Here is a 19,272-nt window from a genome sequence, read left to right as displayed (position 1 = left end):
GGCCACTCTGTAGAAATTACACGGCACAATGGACAGAATTTGAGCGAGGAGTAGAGAACACACAGCAAATATAAGAAGAATAGTCTGCTTTAATTTCTAACGAACTAATATAGAGATGGCTCTGTCCACCCGTGTGCTTCCACTATGAAGTTTAGATGGCGATCCAGAGAGATGATAGGTGAAGAGCTTGGGGTAGCTAGAAGAACTTTGACTGGGTGAAAGATAGATTGACGATGACTTTAGGAGGGTCTTCCTTTTATAACTTGGGAAGGTAATTTGGTCGAAAAATCCGACCATATTATGAACCTTTCTTAGTCGGCCATGGAATATTCAAGGGAATATTTCCTTTATCGTCGGGCCAAGGGTAATGTCCCCCCTGAGACCCCCCAGCTAAGGGCCACGTTTGGAGAGCGCCCTCCCCCTCCAAAGACTAGATCCACAAAGGTCACCTTTTTGCCATCCGATCAGATAGACCTCATCTGATATACAAGTTAGGACGACCCACCTAATATTTGTGCTCATACATGGCTTCTCATCGTAATGGGGGCCTTACAAGTTAGAGTACCATGGATCATTGGTGGCACCTTACGAGGGTGGGGCATTGAGCATATCTAACACACTCTTTTGATACTTACCCACTAAAAAGTATAATTCAAGGGTGTGATGCTAGTCAAAGTCTGTATGGTACATGCTACAAGGGCTAATGCAATCAGCATGGCAACATGCATCCTTGGGAGCTACAATTAATAGTAATTTTGGGGATGCACATTCTTGCTTCAATATAGGGTTAAAAAAACTTCACTTTATAATGGGATAAAAATGTAATGTACTTTGTGAGGCAACTCACAAAAGTTCATTCCACAAGATAAGCTCCAATTCAACATTATAACCTACTTGGGCATCATAGGCCCTTAGATGAAATATCACAATTCCCATTTAGGAGGATCTACCCCCATTTTTCAAGGAGACAAAGTTGTTGGCTACCACTTGGAAGCCTCATGTTAGTGTAAGGAAAAGGGTTATGGAGCCTATCTTGATGCTTGAGCACTAACACCTTTTGTATTCATGGTGCTCCATTCAATATGCCTATATTGTCATCTTAGCTCAAAGGATTTTATTTGGATTAGACTAATCAAACAAAGTCACATGTCTACTTTTAGAAGAGTTATCAAATGTAAAAATTTGCAAAGGCTTTAGGTAGCATCTAGCCAAAATTATGGGGAGGGATCGTTTGGTTTGTTAGTAGAGAATGGAATCCTTTTAGAGTTCTCCTACTAAAACCATTATTGTTGAGTAAGCTTGTATGTTAGATCAACTCGTCTACCAAGATGAGAGAAAGTTCACTTTCTTCGAGATGAAATTGGAAATGTCTCTTGGTCCAGATAGATTGATACTAAGTTTTTTCAAGCCATATGGGAATTTTGTGCTAAAAATTCACTTAGTTCGAAAGGCCCAAGATTGATAAGGGAATCCTCTTACAATGTTGAAATTATCCTATAGGGTCATTACAAAAGCATTGTCCCTTTACATACCCGTTAATATGGGTTTATCAAAGGAATGAGAATTCATGATGTTACTTTGAATTTAATCTTTGTGATTCATCATTATCTTTGATTAAACGAAGGGTATGTTATTAGCAATATGGATTTGATGAAGGCATACAATATGATAACTTTTGGAGATTCAGAAGTTTTATTCTAAGTTTTACATCAGATTTTATAAGAATGATGGAGAACCTTAAGTTTTATGAAGACTAAATTTTATAGAATGGTGGAGAACCTTTCGCAAACTCTTTTGCATAGTTGTTTGTTAATGGTTTATTATGGATCTCTTCCCTCTTAGGAAGAAGTCAAATAGGTAGGATTGTCCCCCTAGCCCCTTTGATCTTAGCAATTCTTGCTAAGAAACTTCTTAGAAGAATGGATTGGAATGGACTAGGGTTGTCCCCTATCCTGTTTGCTTTAGCAATTCTTACCAAGCATGAGACAACAATATTTGTTGTACATTTTATATTATAATGACTTTAAGTTGTTGTTGAAGGCATTGATTGATACTCTTTTAGAATAAAGTCAAAATGGTATCATTAAGGGACTTAACACTCGAGACACCAATATTTTTTGTAAAGTTTATATTGTGAGGACTCTAATGTTGTTGTTGTTGACAAGGCATCAATTGATATTATTTTAGCAATTTTCTATTCTCTTGGGCTTTAGTTAGGCAAAAGAAAATAAAGCTAGTTTACCTCAGGTGGAAGGAACTTGAAGATTGATTGCTTCAATATGTTTTCAAGTTCATAAATAAGATCCTTTGGTATCTTGGGCAGTGTTTAGGATTGAGAGTCACACTCAACTAAAGATTTGAGTGGCTATGAGAGAAGATTACCCAACCCCTTGGATAGCTCTTCAACCTTTGCTAGAAGATTGGTAGCCTTAAAGACAAACTCCAAGTGTTTCTTTTATGGCCACAATTCTACATTGAGTTGCAATATTTGGAGGTTGATAAAGAAGTCTTTTCCTTCGGGTGATCAAAAAAATTATGCATGGCATGCAATCTCTTGGGAGTTTATCACTCTTGAGAAATATTCAAGGGGTTTTGGGTTGGAGATATCGAGGAAAAAGCTAGAAGACTTCAAATATCTTCTTTTTAAGAGGCTTGAGAGTGGTTAGCTATGGGTGCAATTGATTGCATTCTAGATTGTTGGCTATCCTACAATTGGAGGAAATTGGGAGGCCCTCTCTTGGCAAGAAAAAAGAAAATTATCTTAGGAGCTTAATATTAGAATCAAGAATTTTGTGGTAGTGTAGGCTAGGGTAAATACTTGATACAAGGAATTTGAACGATCTAATTATTGGCTTTCCCCCAAATGTTGAAGTACAATGTTGAAGAAGATCCTCTCCAATCTTAAAATCTTCAAGGGGATTTTGACCAAAAGTGAAGGAACATTGAAAAGATGATGAAGCTTCAAGCCATATCCATAGCCACCTTGCTTTGAAATGAAGATTAGTGAAGAAGAAGGCTCAAAAGAGAAGAGGGAATGCTCAACCAATGTCTTGCCATTTTATGATAGAATGCTATAAAAGTGATCTTGATGATGAAGAAGGCTCCATAGAAATCAAAACTTGTTGTCTTGACCCTGTGTAAATGATTATATCATAGTTATGGGTTTATGATGCATCTATGGGCCATGCCAAATATTATCTACTAATTGTCTTCTTAGACATAGAAAGAAGAGTCTTTGATATCATCCACCAATTGGTTTAACAAGGCTATGTTCACCTCATCAGAGAAAGAACAAAGCCTCGAGGATTCATTTGAAGCCAAGATGCTTACTTGGAAGATCTAATGGGAATAAAATACTCATAATACCTTTTCATTATAATGGGGTTTACAGGACCTGGAGGCAACTAGTTTCTCTTGAAGGCAATGTTCTTCTCTTTCTTCTTCAAGCTACAATCAAGCTTCCATGGAAGTGGACCATATCTCTCTCCATGTTGCTCCATATCACTTGAGACTTTAGGGGAAGTATTCTTAACTTCATATGCTTTAGATCAAGCACCATCTTGGTATATCCATAAGTATTGGCATTAATAATGGTAGCATCGGAGGACAAAGTTTCCCTTAAAATGGATTGTTTATTTTGCACTTTTTACCTTGTCATCTTTAAATCAAGCATCTAGTGAAGCAAGATCCTTTAATTTGACCAATTATAACTAATGATTTCTAAAGCAATTACGTTTTTTCATTATCTTTGGGGTTGGGCTATTCAGATAGCTTACATATTTGTTATATGTTTGCAAGTGGTGCAAATGCATAGATGGACCATATCTATAGTACCCACCAATTTTCATTTTAGTTGTAGATTAATGGAATAATTTCGATTAACAAGGCCAAGCTCAATCTTAGATTGAACAAGGCCAAGATCAAACTCAAAGAGAGTTTGAATTAGCTTAGCCCAAAAGGCCAAGGTCAATTTCAAATAGAGTTGAAGTAAGCTTGTTAGTATAGCAGCCAAGGTCAACGAGAGTTTGATTGAGCTTAGCCATTTTCAATAAGCTTAGCCCCCCTTGGTCACACTAAATTCCCCATGATGTTGAGATTGGCTTTGTGGCCAAGCTCAATCAAACTCTCTCTAACATTGAGTTTTGCCAGAGGGCCAAATTATGAGCATGAACACATCTAAGTGTTTAAATAATGTTTCCTCTAAAATGAGTTTTGTATTTCTTTTACTTTAGCGGCTTTATTTCTTTTGTTGAATTATATGGATTGAATGCTCTTCCATTTTATTCTAATGTTTTAAATCAATTATTTGGTGCAATAAGGCCTTTTAATTAGTCTAATTATAAGTAATAATTGTTTAGAAATTCTATCCCTTAACTACTCCATTTGTATAGAGATAACAAATCTTTTGTAAGATATCTAAATCATGGAAAGTTTGTTTCATTCTCATGAGTGATGAAGCTCTCAAAATCATAAAGTGAGCTTGGTCATATCACGGAGAGTTTACTAATTTTTTTGTGAGTGGTTTGTGATTGAAGTTCAAGTTCACAAAATGGTTACCCCAAAAAAGCACAGATGATCAAGTCTTTGTTAATTGCATAAAGGTTGCCCCTATAAGAATATATTACTTTGAACCAAAGGTGAAAGTCTCATTCTTCCACCTATTAGAAAGTACTTGATTTGAGGCTCCACCTTTGGTCCATGGAAATATAATAGAGTTAACATTACTTGCTAAGATTCTTGATGTCTTGATTTTGTTGATGATTATGATGAGGAATTGGGGGAAAATGAAGGGGGCATACAGTTGAGAATGCCTATGTGATGGTTTAGGCTTAATCTAGGGGACTTGATATTCTTCATGCTATACTATAAGGGATGCACAATAGGCAGCATGCTTGGGAGGATGCTAGTTTTCTGACTTATCAATGTGTTTTGGGTGGTGATAATCATGGGATGCAACAACTCTCTCCGTCTACAACACTTTGTTTCATAATCATCAGTGCTCCCCTCACCAATACTGACTACTAGCATAGATATTTTAGTATTAGAGTATATGCAGCAAGGACTTGTTTTATGTAATTTATGTAGGGGAGATTGATGTGCTAAAGGATGTCTAAACTATCAAGAGGAGCCAGCCATGAATACAAAACTACATGCTGATTGGTGGCTAATGGAGCTAGGACGTGTGCTTCATGCTACTACTTAAAACGCACAGCTGATTGCCTTTAATGGAGGCTTTATATGTAAAGAAGTTGGCATGATGGAAGTGGGGGATGGCTTGCAAAATTGAGCAGCTGCGTTTTATGGACTGGTGCTTCTAGACTTACAAAGGCAGTAATGGCTTCTTTTGTGTGGTATAGTTTGGGACTATAGCCTAGTTCATAACAGGGAGGATGGCGGTGTTTTGCGAGTGGTGATTTGAGACAAGCATCTCACACAACCCGAAAAATTGAATGACAAGGAGTGAACCACATTCAAAAATTTGGGAATTTTATAAAGTTTGGGAGTTTTTAATGTAATTAATATTTGGACACATGGTCAAATCTTATCCCCTCACTTGAAGGTGAAATTTTCTAGATACTATATAAGCAATCCCCCCAAGCCACACTCTCAAATATGGGGTTAAGATTTAGCCACTTGGTCAAATCTTTACTCCTTATTTGAAAGTAGAACTTGGGAGATTCCCAAATTCTCTAATATGGTATTAGTGACAATTATCGATTTGACTTTGTCTAAGTACAACACAAAATGGAAATGTTTGATTCTCTATAACCACAACACAACCAAAAACACTAGCACAAATGAACAATTATGCTTGGTAGCCTCAAATACACCAAAATCACACATTGAGTAGAGCATCAACAAACATCAAAGCATAAAAATTTGTGTCCAGAAAAGAACCCTTTTTTTATCTCGAGTTTTTGTGATGAGACATTGAAAAAATTGATTTTTTGCTTGAAGACCTTCGAAAGAAGTTGACCTAGCTCCAGAAATTTTGTATACGAACCTCCTCTTGTCACAAGGATAATAAAATACAAGTGCAAGAGAAGGGCATTCTCTTCTTACTCTCCCCTCTTTTTATAGGTTCTGTCCTCTCATACATGTTGTGAGTTTTTATTTTTTAAAAAATCTTAATGCTTTTCAAACATTTGGCTTTCCCTTCAAAAGCTTTTCTTCTTTTTTCTTCGTCTTTTTCTTTTTGGTTGCCACCAAACACTATGATTGTAGGAATGTCTATAAGGCTTCCTCATTTTGTTGGAATCCAAATGCCGTGCCAAAACTGAATTGTCTCAAGGTCTTACTATGGAAAGGTCATGAGATCAAGCAATGTTGTGCCTGTTGGCATGATGGCATGCACTTTAAGCTTCAGATTGCACAAAGCCATGCTCGCAATGCTGTAGTCGCTTCTCATGATACCAGGAGGCATATTCCACGGTGGATTCCGTGCCACGGTGGATTCCGTGAGGTTTTACGGTGGATTCCGTAAACTTTAGTGACCGGGGCTCATACACAAAGTGGATTCTTTGTGCGAGAAGTTGATGGGGACGCTTGTCCTTTTCGGGCGTTTCATTAATTTAGTGTGTACATGGGTGATTCCATAGCGGGTGATTCCGCAAAATGCATATTAAATTAATAAACGTTTATGAGTTTAGAGTGCGCACTCGTAATAAATTAAGGTTAGGATTTATTTCTAACCAGTTGATTTATTTATGTAGCTGAAGACTGCTAGGTATTCACTTTTGTCGGTTTAATTGTATTATTTTACTAACGATTGTGAATGCTTCAGTTGATGTGTAGGGATAGCAACAGTGGCGGAGGAAAGCATTGGAGGATAGCGAGTATTCGATCTATGGATTATATTCTGATAGGCGCCACACATATATTTTGTCATGCCTATTTATTGAGGCATCGATTATTTATTATTATTTTGTATGCGCATAGGCCCACAGTTATGTTATTTCTATTTGGACATTGTATTGGGCGTGCCAGACTCTTTGGGCACTGTCCATTAGCTTTATTCCTATTTTTGTGTAAAAGCAAACTCAAAAGCTAAAAGCTTGATATATTTTTGTAAATTGGGCTATTATTGAGCATGAAGATGAAATACACATAAAATACATGCTTTTTGAAGCTCTCACACAAGGCATGGGGGGAGATTGCACCCAATTGGTCTCTTGCTCTTGTCGTTCATGCTTTTTACCTTGTAGCTGAAAGGTGAGAAGGATCGAAGCTTGCATGCGAGCTATGGCGGGAGAGCAAGAGCAAAAAAAGAGAGAGACAAGAAATGGGAACTCCAACAGTCACAATGTGTGACCGGGCCTTCCTTTATTCAAACTGTCACTAAAAGAATAAAGAATAAAGTGACGTGACGGGCGCCCGCCACCTGCAGTGTGCAGTGGCGGGTACTGTCAGTGTAGTAATACACAGGGCGGCACGGCGGAGGCGCCTTTACCCCCAACAACCTCCCACTTAAAGACGAATCTGCCCTAGTGAGAGAGAAAAGAAAAGACAGTACAAATGTACATAGGTACAAGGGATGAGGAAAGGCGACATCTCATCCAATGCCCATCAACCTCCTGAGGAAGGCAAAGCGCTCAGTAGTGAGGCTCTTCGTGAGTAGATCTGCAGGATTCTCGTCAGTGGAGATCTTGACAAGGTCAACAGACTTGTCCTCCACGACACCACGTATGAAGTGATACCTCACCTCAATGTGTTTCGTCTTCGCATGGAAGACCGGATTCTTAGCCAACTGAATGGCACTCATAGAATCTGAATGCAGTGTAGGTGTAGCTTCAATCCCAAGGTCAGCAACTAGACGGCCTAACCATATGGCCTCCTTGCAAGCCTCAGTGGCTGCAACATACTCGGCCTCAGTGGTAGACAAAGCCGTACACTTCTGAACCCTGGACATCCAAGAGACAGCCCCTCCAGCATAGGTGAATACATAGCCAGAAGTGGACTTCCTACTATCTGCATGTCCTGCATAATCGGAGTCAGTGTACCCCACGACCCTTGTATCCTGGCTGCCATAGCAAATACACATATCTGCTGTGCCCTTCAAGTACCTCATGATACCCTTCACGACATCCCAATGTCTGCTGCCAGGTGTAGCCATATAGCGTGCCACAACACCAACTGCATGCGCAATATCTGGACGAGTGGCTATCATGGCATACATCAAACTGCCCACGGCTGAAGCATAAGGGATCTTGGCCATCTCGGCCCTCTGCTCATCTGTCTGTGGACAATCAGCATGTGATACCTTCACATAAGAAGGTAATGGACAGCCAATAGGCTTTACGTCCTGCATGCAGAAGCGCTCAAGGACTTTATGAATGTACTCCCGCTGTGAGAGATACAAAAGCCCCTGATGCCTATCGCGCTTAATGCACATCCCAAGTATATGTGAGGCCTGTCCCAAATCCTTCATCTCAAAGCTCTTCTTCAGCTGAGATTTAAGAGCATCTAGCTCATCATGAGCTTTCCCTGCTATCAGCATATCATCAACATAGAGTACCAAGATAAGCAAACTGCCATCACGGGCTTTCTTCGTGTAAAGACACGGATCCATAGCACTCCTGCTGTAGCCCTGTGACTGCATAAAGGCATCAAACTTATGATACCATTCCCTAGGTGCCTGCTTCAAGCCATACAAGCTCTTCTTCAACTTGCACACTAGGTGCTCCCTGCCAGGTTCTGCAAAGCCCTTAGGCTGATCCATATAGATCTCATCATGCAAGTCCCCATGTAGAAAAGCCGTCTTGACATCTATCTCATATAGATCTAAGTCAAGCTGTGCAACCAAAGCCAAGACTAAGCGCAGGGTGGTCATCTTAACCACAGGAGAGAAGACCTCATCAAAGTCCACACCATGTTTCTGCTTAAAACCCTTTGCTACCAATCTAGCCTTGTATGGTGGCTTGGGGTGTCCAGGGGTACATTTCAGCTTGTACACCCACTTGCATGACAAAGCCTTCTTGCCCTTAGGCAAGGCAACCAAATCCCAAGTCTCATTCTTATGCAGGGAGTCTATCTCAGACTGCATAGCCCTCTCCCAGGAGTGACTGTCACCCCTGCGCATATCCTCATCATAAGTGAAAGGCTCTCCTGCATCTGTAACCAAAACAGAATGCATAGAGGGCTGAAATCTGTCAGGTGGACGTCTGTCTCTAGCAGACCGTCTCACCGCAGGCTCTGCTGCCTGTCTAACTGCCTGTCCAATACCCTGGCCCTGTGGAGGAACTGTTGCAGGCTGTACTACTGGCTGTGCTGGAGCTCTAGGCTCCTCCTGAAAGATCACTTTGCGGATCTCAACCACCTTCTCAGGCTGCCTGTGCATCTTGTCTTCATGGAAGACGACATCATGGCTGCGTACTATTTTCCGCACCTGCGGATCCCATAGGCGATAGCCCATCTCTCCTGACTCACCATAGCCAAGGAATATGCATTTAATGCTCTTTGGATCCAATTTACTCCTCTTGTCCTTGGGCACATGGCAGAATGCCTCACATCCAAAGACACGGAGATGCGCATAAGAGGGTGGCTTACTAGCCCAAACTTCCTCTGCAACCTGGAAATCCAATCCACTGGAAGGCGATCGGTTTATGACATGCACTGCCGTACTAACTGCCTCAGCCCAAAAACTCTGGGGTAGGCTTGCATGGCTAAGCATAGAGCGCACACACTCCTGAATAGTCCTGTTCATGCGCTCAACCAAACCATTCTGGGGTGGGGTGTAAGGGGCGGTCAATTGACGCTTAATACCCCTGTCATCACAAAACTGCTCAAAAGCATGCGAGACATATTCTCCCCCATTATCTATCCTAAGGCATTTCAGCCTATACCCAGTCTGGTTCTCAACAAGAGCAAGCCAACGCTGAAAGACTGCCAAGACATCGGACTTTTGCTTTATGGGATAAGCCCACACTTTCCTAGAAAAATCATCAATGAAGGTAACAAAGTACTTTGCGCCACCCATAGACATGCAAGGCATAGGCCCACAAACATCGGAATGCACCAATGCCAAGGGCTCACTCATGCGTGGCCTACCCGATTTCTTATGCGTAGACCTATTCTGCTTACCATAAAGACAATGATCACACGGGTCAAAACATGCATAATCCAAAGGCGGAAGATACTGCAAACCAGATAACATTTTCATTCCCTTCAAAGACATGTGCCCTAAACGAGCATGCCAAAGTGATACATGTGGGATAGAACCCACTGCCAAAACATGGTCAATTGAGGACCCAGATATAACAAGAGGATAGAGGCTGCCAGACTTGGCGCCTCTAGCAAGCACAAGTCTGCCACGAGTAATCTTCTAGGCAGAATCCCCAAAACATACATGAAATCCTGCATCATCCAACTGTCCTGCAGACATAAGACTGCGCGTAAGCGCAGGTACATGACGTACATCCCTAAGCAAAAAGGAACTGCCAGTGGAAAACTGCAACTGAATATCTCCACAGCCCACAATATCAAGAGACCTGTCATCTCCAAGTCTGACTGATCCAGACACAGTACGGTAAGAGTGAAACCACTCACGGTAAGGCGTCACATGGAAGGATGCACCTGAATCCAATAACCAGCACTGTGCATACATACTAGGTGTCTTAGTCAAGTGTGAAGCATCAGAAGAACTAGCTGCAAGTATAAACTCATCACCACCATCGGACTCCTCAGTCTGCGTGACATTAATTTCCTCAATCTTGACGTTGGACTTCGCAGGTACTATGCTGCGATCAGAGGACTTCTCCAGCACTTTATCTTTCCCCTTATCCTTGCGCTTCTCATTGCGCAACTCATGACACTGTGGTCTAATATGGCCCTTTTTCCCACAATGATGAAAAATGACATTTGCATTGCGCCCACGCGACTTACTACGCGACTTGCCACCACGAGATTTAGACCGACCCTTCTGCGAGTCACGGCCTCGGCCATTACCACGGTCATACCTGTCATTCCTACCTCTAACTGTCAAAGCATGACTACCACGAGAGGCATCCAAGTTTTTGCGATTCACCTCTTCCTGAAGAAGAGCACTCTCAACATCTGCCAATTTTAGAGTAGCACTAGAGACACAAAGAGCAGTACGGAAAACATCCCATGACTCATTCAGAGTCCCAAGCAAGAAAAGAGGAGTTACTTCCTCTCCAAAGGTGATATCCTGCGAAGTCAGGTTCTTCAGTATAGCATGGTACTGGCTCAAGTGAGCAGACATAGTCCCATTATCCTTCATGCGTAGATCCATAAGCTGCTTCAACCAGTACATCTGACTCGCCGGACTTTTCTTATCATAAAGATTCTTGATCTTATTCCATAGATCCCATGCACTCTGTGCTTCCTCAAATACATTATAATGTACCTGTTCAGTGAGAGACAATACAATCGTGGACTTGCATAGCTCATCAAGTTCAAGCCAGTCGTCATTGTCCATAGTTTCAGGCTGCTCCCCACTCAACCGAAGTGGCTTAATCTGAGATTTCTGCACCAAGACCTGCCAAATTTGACTCTTCCAATAAGAGTAGTTGGTACCATCCAACTTTGTAATGTTAAAGATGGCACTATCATGCGAAGATGACGCCATTATGCAGGCTAGAAATGTCCAAACAGTCCAAAACTGCTTGCTGTTTTACTGCAGAAACTGTCCAAAAATGACCAAAACGGGGTCCAAAGGGCGAGCAAAGTGTGCCAAAAGTTGCTGCCCACTTAGTACTAGGTGCGGTACACCAAATCAGGATATTTCAGCATGAAAAGTACACCTCAGTCCACCAATAACTGCTTGTTGTAATAAATTGCAGGTATGCAGTCTAGAGAGCAAACTGTCCCAAAATAGGATCCAAAGTCAAGCAAACAATGCTAGGTCCAAAGCCGGCATGAAATGGACATAAGCAAGGCTAATGACAGTGAAAAGAACATGAGCTCAACATCGAAGCATGTCAAAATAACATCTGCCAGTGAAAGGCACACCCCCAGACACTCTAGGCAAAGTGTTCCTGTAACTGCCAAAACCTGACACAAATAGGTGTCTGCTCAAAGAGAAAGATCCAAATATGAGACTCAGCTCATAAGCATCCTGTGAACCAAGAGTACATCAATGCATATCCATAAAGATCGGAGTATGATCCCAAAGTCTCAATGCGTATGTAGCTGCTCAAGACATAAACTGCTCCAAATACATGTAAGTGCTCCAATAGCATGCAACTGTCAAAGGTCAAGCAAGCATGTAAAATGCTCCCACTGGCACAAAAGGCGTACAAAGCGAGCTCAGAAGCTCAAACAACCCAAGAGAAAGCACCAGTGATAAGTGACCCTGTCAATGCATCAAGCGCATCCAAGAGAGCATGACATACATGAAGCACCGGTCGTATTAACCATGAAGCAATACATAAGCCCAAATAAGCTCTCGGTCAACTCAATGACATCCAAATAGCAACCAAGATCAGTGATCAAGTAAGCCGAGAATGCTCAAATACATCCAAATCCAAGCTCCAAATGTCGGTATGGCATACACGAACCAAATAGCATATGTCACGAACCAAAGCATGTAATGCAAAAGCCTAACTGTCAAGCAGAGACATGAGGCATAGGCGGTCCACGAGCATGCCAAGTCGGTCCAAATGCTAGTGAAGACGGAGCTAATGCGAAGCTCAAAAGCATCCCATAATCTCATACATATGCTCCAAGTCGTCACCAAATGTCAGAGACATCATGCCAAAGCTCAAAGCATACATCTGGTATCGGTAGGTAAGTGCCAAAGCATGTAAAGTACCTTCAGCCCACTGTTATTCCAGCATGTATTTACTGGTCTAAACAGTAGATTTCAACCCCGAATTCAAGCCAAAATCATGGTCAAACCAAATGCATACATTCCCAATACATCCGGGTAGGAAGTAGACCACATACGGGCATCAAATAAGGTAACCGGAGTAGAGTATAAGCATCAAATGCCAATGCCAAGTGTGGCTGCCCTGTTTCCAGCACTGTATAACAGTAAATAACAGTCCCAAATCAGCCAATATTTCAAGCCAAAATCATGGCATAATCATGTGCATACATTCCCAAGGCACTAAGCATCATGTAGACCGCATACGGGCATCAAATAGCACAACCGGAATGGAGTATAAGCAACAAATGCTAATGCCAATGGTGCTGCCCTGTTTTCAGCCTGTTATGACAGTTTATGACAGTCCCAAATCTGAAGAGATCAGCCCCGAATAATCAAGACCAATGCCCAAAGCTTGAATGACATCAAACATGAAGTCTATAGCCCTCTTGATCAAGGTAGAGAGCAAGAAGCAATGGCCAAGTGTGGAGCTGAAGTAGATGAGTGCTCACAGCCTGGAAAAAAATGATGCAATCTTCCCTGCTGGTGCTGAACTTGCTGCTGCTCCACATGGGCTCAGTATCAATGCCTTGAAGGTGCCTCAATAGGCCGGGAAGGTGCTCGGGAAGCCGGGGAGTGACGGGAGCTCGGGGAGATCGAATATAGCTGCCGGGATGGAGATCCAATGCATGAAGCGAGTCGATGCAAAGGTCGGGAAGCACCGAGTCGAGCTCGAGCAAGAGAATGCCAAGCTCTGATACCAGTTGAAAGGTGAGAAGGATCGAAGCTTGCACGCGAGCTATGGCAGGAGAGCAAGAGCAAGAAAAGAGAGAGACAAGAAATGGGAACTCCAACAGTCACAATGTGTGACCGGGCCTTCCTTTATTCAAACTGTCACTAAAAGAATAAAGAATAAAGTGACGTGACGGGCGCCCGCCACCTGCAGTGTGCAGTGGCGGGTACTGTCAGTGTAGTAATACACAGGGCGGCACGGCGGAGGCGCCTTTACCCCCAACAGTAACTTGTGCAAAAAGTAGAGTTCATTATTCTTGGGGACCTTCCGGCATTCACTATGCGAGCATACAACGTCCGATCTGCGCACCAGTGGTATCAGAGCGGAGCTGAGATCAAGAGCTTCTAATCGCTACCCATCTCGTGCGAAGGCGGAGCTCCTGGAATGATCGGGCTCTACGGTCAATCTCGTCGCGAACCGTCAATACATGCGTCCCCATCAACTTCTCGCACAAAGAATCCACTTTATGTATGAGCCTCGGTCATTAAAGTTTACGGAATCCACCGTAAAACCTCACGGAATCCACCATGGCGTGGAATCCACCGTGGAATATGCCTCCTGGCATCACCTCATCTCTATCTCTATCATCTCTAGGCTTTCTCTATAGCCCTCGTAATCCTTGAAACCACCACCAATCATGTCATGAGTCTTCCTGAATCCACAAAGAAATGCCTTTAATCTTGCTTCCACAAAGAAGCATTGTGATATTGTAGCAAGACCACAAGTTGACTTTATCACGATATAAACTCTCCTTGCAATCGGCCCTGCAAATAGGATTGCATGCTCATCCTTTTTACAACTCCTCTTGTAGCTTCTTTTGACAGATTTGTATTTTAGTTTCAATCACTTTTTGCTCTTCTGCTTACTTCAACACCCTTCTCTTTGAGTGTCTTTTCTCCTCGATACTCCATTTCATAATTTGCAAAGTTTGATGACTTAATCTGCAAATGACACTATGTATATATGCCTTTAATGCAACATTTGGACCTATTCAAACTTGGATAGAACAAGAATTAGATTAGACACTCATCTTCAACATCTTTCATACACAATGGGACGTCGCTTGGTGAACTCCTTGCCCATGCTGGCCGCCCCTTATATTCTCATAAATTGTCATGCAAATTCCACCATTGCTCATAAATTTTCAATCAAGGTCCACTGGTACAATTAGAGAATGCAAAAAAAAAGGGCTTTGCTTATGCGGAATCTTGGTCTACTAGAGTTGTTACACACGTGGCTTGATCACCACCAACTTCGTATGGTGAAGGTAGTAACCCTAGCTCTAAGATTGATGCAACATAATGTGCAAACGGTAGCCATCGCTGAAATTTGGACAAGTCAAATTTTCTAGCTGGTAGTAGTCAACCAGCTTCTTGTTCTCAATTGAAGTAGTTACATGATCACCCTCCCTCTTCCCTCTTTTTCTCTGGTTAATGACTACCACTTTCTTGAGAGCATACAAATATTGCATTAGAAGGCTGGCCTCAGAAATGTTAATGCTTTTGTCCTCATGCTCGAGTTTTGGAAGCTCCATTTCTTTGACAAGTATGCCTACATGTAACTGAACTTGGCTCCTCACCATCATCCTCAGCTCCTTCAAGATTGTTGCCTCCTTGATTTCTCTGTCCATGAACCTGATATGCCAACCCTCGTATAGGTGCAAGCATGAGTACCCTTCGTTCCTCTTCCCTAGGCTCAACTTCTCCTCATGAATGCATATGATAGTACATCTTTTCATTTGTATTCTTGCCTCCAAAGAATTCCTTCAACTCATCTATTATCAAATTAACATAGCATTCCTTGTCTAATGCAACCTCTTATCTTGTTACTCTTCTATATTTGTCCCTCTTCACTAGTAGCGGATGTGAAAGCTAGGTTCATATGATAGGATTTATGCCAATGCATTTTTATTCTAGGTGCCTGAAAGTTTGGATTTTAACTCATGATTACAAGATGCTACTTTGCATGGAAACAAAGTAGAAGGAATTAAAGTGCTCAGCAACCATAATGATATCACCCTCATGCACATCAAAAGTTCTTTTATAGGTTGTCTTATTGTTGTTTATAGGTCAACACCACATATGTATATGGATTCATATGATCCCTTAAATGCTTGAGAGAACTCTTGAATGTTTAAGAGTTATGGTTATGAACTTTGTAGACATGCTTGGATTTGATGTTGCTAATTTTTGTGTTTTCACAAGATTTTGGAGTTGCTTATACTAGTCATGGGTTGACTGTATAGCATGTCTAGCATTGATCATTGTAGCAAGATAACATAGTTATCCATAAGTGTATATCTTAATCTAATGTGATTGCTTAGTTCAAATTATGTTTCTTTGATTCTTAGCCAAAGTAAATTTATCTAGATGGCGTGTGCATTTGTTATTAATGGTTAATATTGTGGGTATGCATGGCAATAGTGCATAGTCATACACATGCTATGGGATTACATTCTAGATTCTTATATGTGTAACATTTGAGATGAAATGCTATGCTCTTTCATTAGTCTCATGTGAGGATGTTTAGTCCTTTGATCATAAGAATGTGATAATAGCATGTGCTAACAAGCAAGGCTAGTTGGATTACAAATTCCTCATGCTTGGTAATGATTCATAATTAAACCATTAGATTGGTCCCATGGTGGTAATAATTTGATGTCATCTTCCTAAGATAAAACATATAATATGCATCAAAACTTAGCAAAAGCTAGAGTGTAACAATAGTATCATTATAGTGTCTAAGGATGAGATAAGTTCCTTTGCATTAAGTTATGAGGAAGGGAGGAACTTTGTTTCATTAAGTACTTCGCACACGATTTTTTCCTAGTCCTACATAATTAGTCAATGTACTTTTGATAAGTACTACATGCTTCTCTTATATATTAAGGTCAAATCCGGCCACCATCCGCAACTTAAAGAAAATGACAATGTCATATATGTGGTACAAGATGACTAGATGATAATTGTTTTAATATAAATCGAGCTTCTACATCTACCATGATAGTCTACATTTGTCTTGGATGTATACCTTTGGAGTTTTAAGCTAGCACACTATTTTGTCTAAGTTGTTGCTACATGATGCTTATGAATTGATGTTAGCCATAACATCCATAGAATCTAAGATGACTGGTATATATGGAGTTTTAAGTTAGCACATTATTTTGTATAAATGCTACATGATGCTTATGAACCAATGTTAGCCACAACATGCATAGAATCTAAGATTATCTCTTATTCAAATTGTTACAATCAAATTTAGACCCATCAAGGGGAGTTTCAATATCTATGTAGGTGTGTAAATGTGCTATTAATGTGGATTGATTTTAAAATATTTAGTAATGTGTCAATTAGACATTTTTAGGAGGACTGTATGGTATTCATTATTTTGTTAATGTATACCATTAATGTTGGTTGATTTTATGTAATGTATGCAATAAATGGATATGGATTTTCAATTATTTGGCAACATGTGAAATCAGTCACTTGTCCATGAACACTTTTTTATAACATCCCATATATAGTGATGATATTTTACTCAATTCTTTGTAACATATTCTATACATATCTACATATGTAATTCACGACTGCCTTCAATGCAGACAAATTATCTATATAATTCTAATAAGAGAAGGCATTTATAGAATATGTTGCCAAGAATATTTTAGTCAATTCTTGGTAACACATTCTATACATGTTTCCGTATGTAATTCGTGATTATCTTCAATGAAGAAAAATGGTCTATATAATTCTAATAAGTGTAACACTTTCCTTCTATGTGTTACCTATTATATGTTTGAGTTACAGACGTATTAAAAAGTGATTGATGCCTTAACAATCGTGCATGTGAGAGAGTGTTAGATGCTTGAGTTGCAAATGGAGCAAAAGGTTAGATCTTTTATGGCTTACTTATTGGTAGAAGTGAGGGAGTTATTGCAAGCTCAATAGCAAGCACACACACACACACACACACACACACACACACACACACACACACACACACACACACACACACACACACACACACACACACACACACACACACACACACACACACACACACACACACACACACACACACACACACACACACACACACACACACACACACACACACACACACACACACACACACACACACACACACACACACACACACACACACACACACACATGCATGCACACCTTTCATAGATGGAAAAATAGTTGCTAGACCTATTAAAGTTTTTGAAACAAGACATTGAAATTTTATTTGGAGGTCTCTATGTTTTCCACCTAGATTTGTAGAGTTTTGGTGCTTTGGACACCACCAAAACCATAGTGAAAATAACAACCCATTTTTTAATGGGAACCAACTTACAACCAAGAAGAAAGATAGGTGCAAATATAGCACTAGGGTAAGCTTGTACTTATCTAAATTTTGAGCATACTAAGAAACAAATACAATACATCAATACTAATCTTTCGAAAGCTAAAGTTAAGGAATTGCACTACCCCTTTGATTAAGAATGTTTGGAGTACTCATGCCAACTCGTTTCCATGCTATAAGTAGATCTCCTTGTAACTCCTTTGAATTAAGATGTTTTCTCATAGATAATTGACACTTGTTGCATTTTTAGCCATGTAAGATTTCACAATTGTGTTGAATCTCTTTGATTATTATAATGTTTCTTCAAAGAGTAAAATTCACATACGTTTTTTTACTTTTATATACAACCATTAGACACACAAAAAAACTAGTTGAACTACAAGAATATTATCTCACACAAAATTGTTATACTTGCTTTATAATTTCTGGAAAGAGATTTTGGTTTGATTATCTGAGGGAAAAATGGCACGCCTACTATATTTGAGGTGAAATTGTACTATGAAAATAAAAAAAAATAAACAAACTTTATTTAGACAAAAGGCAAACGGCGATGGGCACTTGGTCTAGTGGTATGATTCTCGCTTCGGGTGCGAGAGGCCGCGAGTTCGATTCTCGCAGTGCCCCCTTTGAATTCAGAATATATGTAATCTTTTTAAGGTTAAGGCTAGTTTTTATCGTAAGGTCAGATTCTCGTGTTACATTCCGTACATGCTACGTTTACGGCACAGAAGAGTTTTGTTCACGGGAATCAAAGTGCACTTCCTTCTTGGCATGGTCGGCAATGTGGTTTTGCACATACAACGACACTTTTTACATATTTTTACGATGTTGTTTGTCTTTGTTATTAGCTACATGTCACCTACGTGCTACGTGTCCATCCAAAACTTCATCAAAGACCTTAGAGGAAAGGATCACTCAATTTCTTTTAGCCAAATGTTCCACAAATAAATAGTTATTAGCCAAGTCCACTTCATAGAAAATGAATACTATTAGCCTTTCCAAGAGGTAGCTCGTTCCCAAGTGAGATGTGTGAAGAGGAGCTTTTATTTTACTAAACAATCTAAATCCTTGTCGGTATTCATGAAGAAGATAAAGAGGTGGGGAATAGTTCCGACCCCTTTTTGCATCTACCAATTCTAATGCTAATTTTAAAATACTTTTCATGTGTCCATATGCTTTTATGAAGGATGGGCCAGAGGGGATAGGATAGCTTAGGGGGCAAATTAATGAGATTTATAGTTATTGTCATTGATCCAATCCTTGCTACTACCCAAAGGTCGCCCCA

General features: G+C 40.5%; 1 non-coding gene across 1 annotated transcript; it reads left to right on the top strand.

Moving 5' to 3' along the window:
• The first annotated feature begins 18,539 nt into the window (after window positions 1-18,539).
• Window positions 18,540-18,611, top strand: TRNAP-CGG (transfer RNA proline (anticodon CGG)). The gene has a single exon. It is a non-coding gene; the product is annotated as a tRNA-Pro (tRNA).
• Window positions 18,612-19,272: the final 661 nt, after the last annotated feature.

The sequence above is a fragment of the Lygodium microphyllum genome, chromosome 4, assembly GCF_053477565.2.
Source record: "Lygodium microphyllum isolate KBCC chromosome 4, Lygodium_microphyllum_v1.1.10, whole genome shotgun sequence".
Taxonomy (NCBI): Eukaryota; Viridiplantae; Streptophyta; class Polypodiopsida; order Schizaeales; family Lygodiaceae; genus Lygodium; species Lygodium microphyllum.
This window is presented reverse-complemented; position numbering and strand designations above follow the sequence as displayed.